The sequence below is a fragment of the Cucurbita pepo genome, chromosome 13, assembly GCF_057944985.1.
Source record: "Cucurbita pepo subsp. pepo isolate OVF chromosome 13, ASM5794498v1, whole genome shotgun sequence".
Lineage (NCBI taxonomy): Eukaryota > Viridiplantae > Streptophyta > Magnoliopsida > Cucurbitales > Cucurbitaceae > Cucurbita > Cucurbita pepo.
Window position 1 is genome coordinate 4,235,422 of NC_141810.1, and position 9,649 is coordinate 4,245,070.

The window sequence follows — 9,649 nt, forward strand, 5'->3', positions numbered from 1 at the left end:
ATAAGAGAACGGTAAGTGACAAAGCCCAACGAAGTTTAGAGTTGTTATGTCTTGTGCGGCTTAGATTGATTGTTATTATATGGATTGTTATATGGATGTTGTTGTTTGTTGTCATGCCTATTGATTACGAAAATAATTACTTTGGTGTCGCATTTGTGCATGTTATGATTTTTTAATGAAATAAATGTGATAAGGGTTACATCCTTTGTGTATCGGGTAACCAGCCACCATTGGTCACATGGGTGATTGATGAAATTTATAAACGTGGTAAGGGTTACACATTGTGTGTATAGTGTAGCCAACCACTATTGGTCACCAAGCATTGGATGCTGAAAGCTATTCTAGGTGAGTAGATTACATGCTATGTGTTATGAGTAATCAACCACCAAGGTCCCTTCATTTTGATTGATGAAACTATACGATGGTTTGCTTGTCTAACCACACTAGGGGAGTTAATGAGTTTTTTCGTACTTACCCTATTTTCAAATGATTTTCGAGTAAGGTTGTAGCATGGGAGTGACTGATGACTCGTGAATGTATAGAGAAAAATGGTGTAAAATTCACAAGAATACATGTAAATATACAATATCACAAATAGTAAATAACAAGTATATTGTCGTTTCGATAGAGAGCCTATTTTTTTGTTCCTTTCGTTGCTGGAAATTAAGTGAGTTTTTGGTCTTATTCAAATGGATGGGGGTGAACTTAAACTAATTAAAAAAATTTGAATGAGAGTATCAATTGTTCTCAAACGACGGAGAACAGTTAAGGAAGCTTTGGCTAGAACTGATAAAATAGACAGGTTGTTGAATTTTGTGGTGGCTTTTAGCTCATTTTAATTGATTTGCAAACCCACGGCGCACTTTCAAGGGTCATGTAGGGTGATTACTTCCATAATAGTTTTGTAATCTCTCATAACAGGGCTAAAAAATTTATTCATAACCCTTCGACTATGTTTAAATATCCTCGCAATGGAACTAGAGTATTAAAGATAATTTCCTTGCTCCCCTCTTCTTTCGATCAAGAGAACAATAAGAGAACAACTAAGCATGTAAAGTGGCCAACTAAGCAAACATGTAAATCATTAGTAACAACTCTTTAATAAACTAAAATCACACCGCAAACATACTTAAACTGCATAAAACTCTTCCGCCTCCCCTATAAGGCTTATCTCTCCATACAAACCGATTTCAACATAGAAATCAACATCCTAATCATGATAGAATAAGAAAAGAGAGGAAATGATTAAGAGTTATCAAGCTTTGTTGGTGTCCTTCAATGGAAGCCCCCCTCCTTTGAGCTCTCTCATCCACCTCTTTGCCTTAGTCTATCCTTCTCTTTTCCTTCTCCTATCAACGGCTGCTGAATTAGGATTCTTCTTCCTTCTTGGTTTTCTTTTGCCTTCGGTAGACATTAAAGGATGTCAGATATATTTCTGGTCTCAAGAAGAACCTGATATGTATTGGTCAGTTGGATAGCATAGGTTATGCATCAAAGTTTGGGAAGAGTTCGTGGAAGATTGTGAAGGGTGCTATGGTGGTAGCACATGGCACAAAATCTAGAACCTTATACACCACTACAGGGTGTATGAAAATGGCTGCGGTTGCTGGTGTGCTTCAAGTTCAAGTCTATGGCATAATAAACTTGGACATATGAGCGTCAAAGGAATGAAGATGCTGGTTGCAAATGAAGTTTTAGAAGGCCTAAAGTCTGTTGACATAGGTCTTTCTGAGAGATGCGTTATGTGAAACAGAAACGAGTTAGCTTCTCAAAGGCTGCCAGAGAATCAAAGAAAGTACGATTGGAAATGGTCCATGCAGACGATTGGGGACCATCTCCAGTTTCATCACTTGGCGGATCAAAGTTCTAGGTCACCTTCATCGAGATTTCAGCAGGAAGGTATGGGTTTATTTCCTGAAACACAAAGTCAAATGTGTTTGTCACCTTCTAGAAGTGGAAGGCTGAAGTTGAAAATCACACCGGCTTGAAGATCAAATAATTGAGGTCTGACAGTGGAGGAGAGTACGACAAGTCAGAGTTTATAACATTTTGTGCAGCGGAGGGAATTAGATTAATGAGGACAGTTCCTGGTAAGGCAAGAAAAAATGGTGTTGCAGAAAGAATGAACAGAACATTGAATGAGCGGGCAAGAAGCATGAGGATTCATTCTGGATTGCCAAAGACATTCTGGGCCGATGCTGTAAATAATGCAGCCTACTTGATGAATAGAGGACCGTCAGTACCCTTGAAGTTCAAGTTGCCGGAAGGAACTCACGTACTCTCACTTGAGAACTTTTGGTTGTACTGCGTATGTTCACGTCAATCCAGAGAAAAGAGACAAGCTTGATGCTAAGGCTGTGAAGTGCTACTTCACAGGCTATGACTCTGACATGTTCGGGTACAAATTTTGGGACGACAAGAATAGGAAAATCCTAAGACATTGGGACGTAACCTTTGATGAAAAAGTCCTGTACGAGGTCAAAGAAAAGATAAACTTTGAGACCATGAAGCAAGTGGGAGTTGAGCTTGAGTCGCAGGAAAACTCACCCAATGATGTTAGAGCAGAAGCTCGTGAAACTCCTAAGACCGTTACTGAAGAACCAGACGTAGAGCAAGTTACACCTGAGCAGGTGTTGAGGAGATCACCCAAAGCTATCAGAGCACCAGATAGATATTCACCTTCATTACATTATTTGTCGTGACTGACGAAGGAGAACAAGAGTCCCTTGATGACGACCTACAGTTGGAGGATACAACCAAGTGGGAGAAAGCCATGGATGATAGGATGTCTAGGCCTCAGAAATGCGTTGCTCTTTCATCTACTGAAGCTGAGTACGCGGAAATAGCTGAAGCTGGAAATGAGATGATATGGATGACAGACTATCTAGAAGAATTACGCAAGAAGCAGTGCAAGAAGATTCTTCAGGTACATAGTCAGAGTGACAAGCAATTGGTGAGGAACCCGAGGTCTATCATTCAAAGACAAAACACAGAAGGCGATACCATTTGACTCGGAGGTCAATGGAAGATGGTGATGTGTTTGGAGAAGATAGAGGGTGTAAATAATCCAGCAAACATGTTGACAAAATGTGTTGACGTTGGAAGGTTGAGGTTGTGCAAAGCCTCAATTGGTATGGTGTAGTGAAGATTGAGAATGAAATTCTTAGTTGGCTGGATCGGTCTACAAGTGAGAGATTGTTGAGATATGGAGCCTGATGCCCATTTACAGTAAATATTTACTAAAGATCTGGTAGAGATATATATGGTAGATATTTCGTAAAGATCCGGTAGAGATATATGTGGTAGATATTTCGTAAAGATCCGGTAGAGATATATATGGTAGATATTTCATAAAGATTTAGTAAAGCTTTATTTAGTAAACTGAAACGATATATACCCCATCAAGCAATGCTTTCAAGATGTACTTTTATTCATTCTCTGTATTCTGTTTTGGTGTACATACCTGAAAGTCATCAATAAAACCTTTAGCCAACATTCCTCCTTGAATTTTCTCTCTCCTGTTCTTTGTGTTTGTCTAGATCGAGTATATGTGTTGTTGTGCGATTCTAACAATTACTTCAATAATAATTTTGTAATTTCTAATAACAGGGCTAAAAAATTATTTATAACCCTTCAACTACAGGGCTAAAAAATTATTTATAACCCTTCAACTACGTTCATGTATCCTCGCAATGGAACTAGAGTATTAAAGATAATTCCCTTCTCCCCTCTTCTTTCAAACAAGAGAACAATAAGAGAACAACTATGCATGTAAAGTGGCCAACTAAGCAAACATGTAAATCATTAGTAACAACTCTTTAATAAAATAAAATCACACCGTCAACATACTTAAACTACATAAAACTCTTCCGCCTCCCCTCTAAGGCTTAGCTCTCCATACAAAATGATTTCAACGTAGGAATCAACATCTTAATCGTGATAGAATAAGAAAAGAGAGAAACTGATTAAGAGTCATCAAGCTTTGTTTCTGTCCTTCGATGGAAGTCCCCCTACATTGAGCTCTCTCATCCACCTCTTTGCCTTAATCTATCCTTCTTGGTTTCCTTTTCCTTCTCCTATCAACAGCTGCTGAATTAGGGTTCTTCTTCCTTTTTGGTTTTCTATTCCGTTCGGTGGCCCTCTTCTCTTTAGGTAATCTTCCTGATAAGACAACCCTAATCCTCAGCCCGATGATCCAAGCTTTTGTTGAAGCAAGAACCCTTGAATCAAAGAAATCAACGCCAACTTATACAAAATTCGGATCAATCAAGAGATAAGGCTAGAATTAGATTACCCTCTTAAGATAAAACTTGATGAATGCTTGATTGAATGGCTCCGATGCAAATCTACCACAAGAATTGCATGAAACTTAGAAATGGCAAAGATGATGCTCGAATTTCTAAGGGTAAAAGTCTCAATTTCAGATCAAAATTTCATTCATCCGAAATCTGCCTTTTGCATAATAATTTGTTGGTATTTAAGTCTTCCCACAAAAGAAACTTTCAATTCTTCAAATGCCACTAACATTTATCCCGATCCCCTTAAATATCCACAAAAGAAGAAGTCAATTTGACCCATAACTTCCACCCTTTTGCGCATTACAAAAATTATAAAATTAAAAATAATAAATCGCAATTTATAGCAACTTCATCCGCTACTTCAACCGTGCAAATATTCACTTCTGAAGCTCCAAATGGTCCTTCCTCAACCGAATCAGCTTGTAACACATGAAATGATGGTTGAACCGAGCCTATCTAATTTTGTAGATGAAGAATGAATACTTGTTGACTCTTGTTAGCCTTGGATTCTGTAATAGGTCTAGTTGGAACATTTGGAACACCGTGATTCTTATCAAGAACCATAATATTCCTAGACCATATATGGTATCATGTGTGGTGATGATTCAGTGCTGCCATAAGGCCTTTGTTTCATAGACTAGTCTTTGGGTGATCGAGAGATCATATAGATACATTATGAGATGAGAGAAACGAGTGCGACATGATGTTATAGTCCTACTTTAGAATTGTCATCTATTCTTTGGTATGTATGCACCCAGATAGGATCAAAACCATACCATCTACAGGGCATCAGTGTCGCTCAAACGTGGGTCGTGCCTCACCATGACATGCATGGATCACTATATTGTCGTGCCTCATCATGTGCATATACATGTATGTATCACGCAACACACACTTACACACATATAATAAATACATATATACATGCATAAATACATACATACCTATACATATACATAAACAGACAGACAGACACACACACACACATATATATATGTGTGTGTGTGTGTGTATTATATTATGTATTTGTATATAGCACATATTTATACATTTTTATAATTTTCATCATTTTTATTTTTAAATGTGCAAAATTTACCATATATTCATTCTATATTCTTTTATTAAACAAGATTTGCCGAAAAATTTTAAAGATCCACTCAACCATAATTATTTATCGATAAAAAAAATAGTTAATTTCTATATTAGCTAATAGACTTCCAATTAAATAGTCTAGTTATTTTATAAGTAGTTTATTACAATTTTATTTTGATTTTTTATTTTTCATGTTTTAAACTTTAGCAATGGATCGATACATTATTCATTTTTTATTGAGAAAAATTCTTAATAAAGAAGAAATATAAAAGAAGAAATGGAGTTATACTTACCATGTTTGAAGAGATTTGAGCGTATATTCAACTCAACTCATGTGCTGCAATTAGTGAAAAAATATATGATCGGATTAAAAGTCAATCAAATCAATATAGAAATATCATTTAAAACTAAACAAACAATTACTTTGGATTCAACATGTTTTAGACCTAATTTAATTTTTTAGATGGTAAACTTTTTCAATCCAATAAATCCTTATCAAATAATGAATTCGCCTAATCTAATATTAAAATATTCACCTTACGGTTGATTCGAGTTGTTCGAGTAATTTAATAAAAATTAATTGATAATTTGTTTTTAAATACCCATTTAGATGACGTGGTTCTTGGAGTAACTATTTTAACACTCTAATACACATAAAATAATTTTTAAAAAACAAACAACAAAAACAAGATGCCAAATTTAAAAAGTTCCCACTACAGGTTATATTTTTCTAAACAGTCTGGTTGTGCTAATATTCTATGTAAATCCAACCATTTCATTTACAACCCAAAATTTAACCCTTGAAATAATAACAATAATAGTAATAAATCTCTTTCCTATTTTTGATTCCTAAATTATCCTATAAAATCCTTTGTCCCCCAATCTAAAAATCATAAACTCGCAAACAAAATTCATCATGGATCTTCCTCCAAAACCCACAAAACTCAATATAATATTTCTTCTTCTTTCTCTTTGAATTTCATTTTCTTTTTCTTTGTTTTCTTTCCATTGATCTTGTAGGCCTCGCTTGTTCTTCTACTTTCATTGGTTTTTGTTTGGAATCACTTCAAATGATTGTGGGTTTTTGTTCAAAACCCCGAATGGTTTATTGAAGAACTTTTTTTCCCGTGGATCCTTACTATTCTCGATCAAATTCGAAAATGTAACCAACAAAAAGAGATTGAATCATCTTTGATTTTTTTCGGTAGGTTACAGCAGCGAGAATCTCGGTCGTGATCGTACTGGCATTGGTGAGCTTAGCCACCGTGGACGCTATGAATCCGCGTCTAAGTTCGAACTCCCTGGAATTTCAGGCGATCAATTGTCGGAAACACTCAGCGTTGTAAACGGAGTTTGGCGGCGTCGGCGACGGAGTAACTTCAAATACTCACGCGTTCCGAAAAGCGATTGAACATCTCAGCACAATGGCGGCAGATGGCGGAGCTCAATTGGTCGTGCCGCCGGGAAAATGGCTGACCGGAAGTTTTAATCTGACTAGCCATTTCACACTTTTTATCGATAAAGAAGCTAAAATTCTTGCATCCCAGGTTCGACCTATCGAGTATTTTATTTTTATAAACCTAACACCTTTGGGAGTGGTGATTTGAATTTTAATCTTTAATCCAAAATAAATGAGTTGGATTTGTTCCTCATAATTTAATTTAATGGTGCAGAATGAATCAGAATGGCCACTCGTGAAAGTTCTCCCATCTTATGGGAGGGGAAGAGATGCTCCTGGTGGACGGTACAGCAGCCTCATCTTTGGAACTAATCTCACCGATGTGGTTATCACGGGTGATTATTTTTTCTTACCTTTTAACATTCTAATTTTTTTTAAATGGATTGCAAAATTATAACACGCTTCCGTGCTATCAGAATTAAATAAAAAAGAACTAAGGTAACTGAAAACATAAAAAGAACTTTTATAGAAAATAAAGTTGGGTCGGTGACATGGTGTAGGTAACAACGGTACAATCGACGGGCAAGGATCTTCTTGGTGGGAAAAGTTTAAGAAAGGGGAGCTCAAGGTAACACGGCCATATGTGATCGAGATCATGTACTCTGATCAAATCCAGATCTCGAATCTCACTTTGATCAACTCACCTTCTTGGTTCGTCCATCCGATTTATAGCAGGTTTGGCTATTTCGCTTCCGTCCCATTATCCTTGTATTTTAGGATTATGCTTTGAAAAAAGTATGTCATTCAAATTCCTCCCGACCAAAAAGAATTTTTAATTATATATCATAATATGGGTGAAAATGCAGAAACGTGATTATCCAAGGGCTCACCATCTTGGCTCCAGTCACCGTACCCAACACCGACGGAATCAATCCAGGTTCCCTTCTTCTTCTCCTTTAAAACCTTAGGGTTCTTTTCTTCCTCAATCCCTCTCCCTAAATCTCTGTTCAATTTATCAGATTCTTGTTCCAACACTCGAATCGAAGACTGCTACATTGTCTCCGGTGACGATTGCATCGCCATCAAGAGCGGATGGGACCAATACGGTATCAAGTTCGGAATGCCGACCGAGGACCTCGTCATTCGCCGCCTCACTTGCATCTCACCAGATTCTGCAGGTATTGCCCTTGGCAGCGAAATGTCCGGCGGAATCCGCAACGTCAGGATCGAAAATGTTACAGCAATCACACACAGTCTTTCGTCAGAATCAAAACCGCTCGCGGACTAGGCGGTTTCGTCAAGGACATTTTCGTTCGAAGAATGTTTCTATCCACGATGAAATACGTCTTTTGGATAACTGGAGACTACAAATCGCATGCGGATGACAAGTTCGATCCCTCGGCATTGCCATTGATTAAGAACATTAATTACAGAGACGTGGTGGCCGAGAATGTTAATATGTCGGCAAATTTTGCCGGGATTTCAGGAGATCCATTCACGGATATTTGTGTTTCAAATGTGAAGATTGGATTGTCGGCGACGCCTAAAAAGTTGCAGTGGAACTGTACGAACATTGAGGGATTTAGTAGCGATGTGGATCCACCGCCATGTGCTCCGCTGGCTAAGGCAGCGAAAAGCGGTGGATGTGACTTTCCCGAGGATCAGCTGCCGATTGAGAATGTTCAGTTGAAGTCATGCTCGGTTGAAATTCCTACCTTCTCGTAAAGACTTTGTTTTTTTTTTTTTTTTAATTCTGTGGAATAAATGATAATGAAAAATTTAATGAACATATAGATAAAATGAGAAGTTTTTAAATTTGAAACTAACCTATTTCAACTAGATTTGTAATATATCACTAAACAATAACTAATTGTAACTCAAAACCATCAAAATAATAATCTAAAATTGAAAAAAAGAGAATAAAAACAATTCTTATATATCCAAATATGTATGGATCCACCATGAAGTTTTTATATGGTATGATTACCATAGTGAACATGGATCAAACACGTGACCTTCAAATCTTCAGTCTGACGCTCTCCCAACTGAGCTATCCCTGCTATTTGCTAATGTAAAAATGCATAAGTAGAATTATCCCCGCTACAAAGTTTAAATCATTACGAAATATTTCACAAATGAAACATTCCCGAGATTGCACAGTCAAGTTAGGACTCTCGACACCATTGCGGTGAACATGGATCAAACACATAACACCTTCAAATCTTCAGTCTAACGCTCTCCCAACTAAGCTATCCCCGCTATTTTAACATAATAAAAATGCATAAGTAGAGCTATCTCTTCTATTTAATCACCGCTAATTAGTTGAGTTATACTTAACTTGACAATTGATTACAATCAAAATTAATATGTGTAACTTTCTATCAAAGTTTAAATCGCAAATAAATATTCACTCATTAATAGATGAAATAGTCTAATTAAGACTCCGGTTCAAATGCGGTGAACGTGAATCAAACACGTGACCTTTAGATCTTTAGTCTAACGCTCTCCCAACTGAGCTATCCCCACCATAAGAGAACGGTAAGTGATAAAGCCCAACGAAGTTTAGAGTTGTTATGTCTTGTGCGGCTTAGATTGATTGTTATTATATGGATTGTTATATGGATGTTGTTGTTTGTTGTCATGCCTATTGATTACGAAAATAATTACTTTGGTATCGCATTTGTGCATGTTATGATTTTTGAATGAAATAAATGTGATAAAGGTTACACCCTTTGTGTATCGGGTAACCAGCCACCATTGGTGACATGGGTGATTGATGAAATTTATAAACGTGGTAAGGGTTACACGTTGTGTGCATTGGATGCTGAAAGCTATTCTAGGTGAGTAGATTACATGCTAT

At 36.9% G+C, this 9,649-nt stretch overlaps 1 non-coding gene and 1 pseudogene across 1 annotated transcript; one reads left to right on the forward strand and one right to left on the reverse strand.

Annotated features, from left to right (window-relative positions):
• Positions 1 to 6,452: 6,452 nt before the first annotated feature.
• LOC147789679 (putative polygalacturonase) lies at positions 6,453 to 8,615 on the forward strand (annotated as a pseudogene).
• Positions 8,616 to 9,242: 627 nt separating this feature from the next.
• TRNAF-AAA (transfer RNA phenylalanine (anticodon AAA)) lies at positions 9,243 to 9,315 on the reverse strand. The gene has a single exon. It is a non-coding gene; the product is annotated as a tRNA-Phe (tRNA).
• Between the last annotated feature and the right edge of the window lie 334 nt (positions 9,316 to 9,649).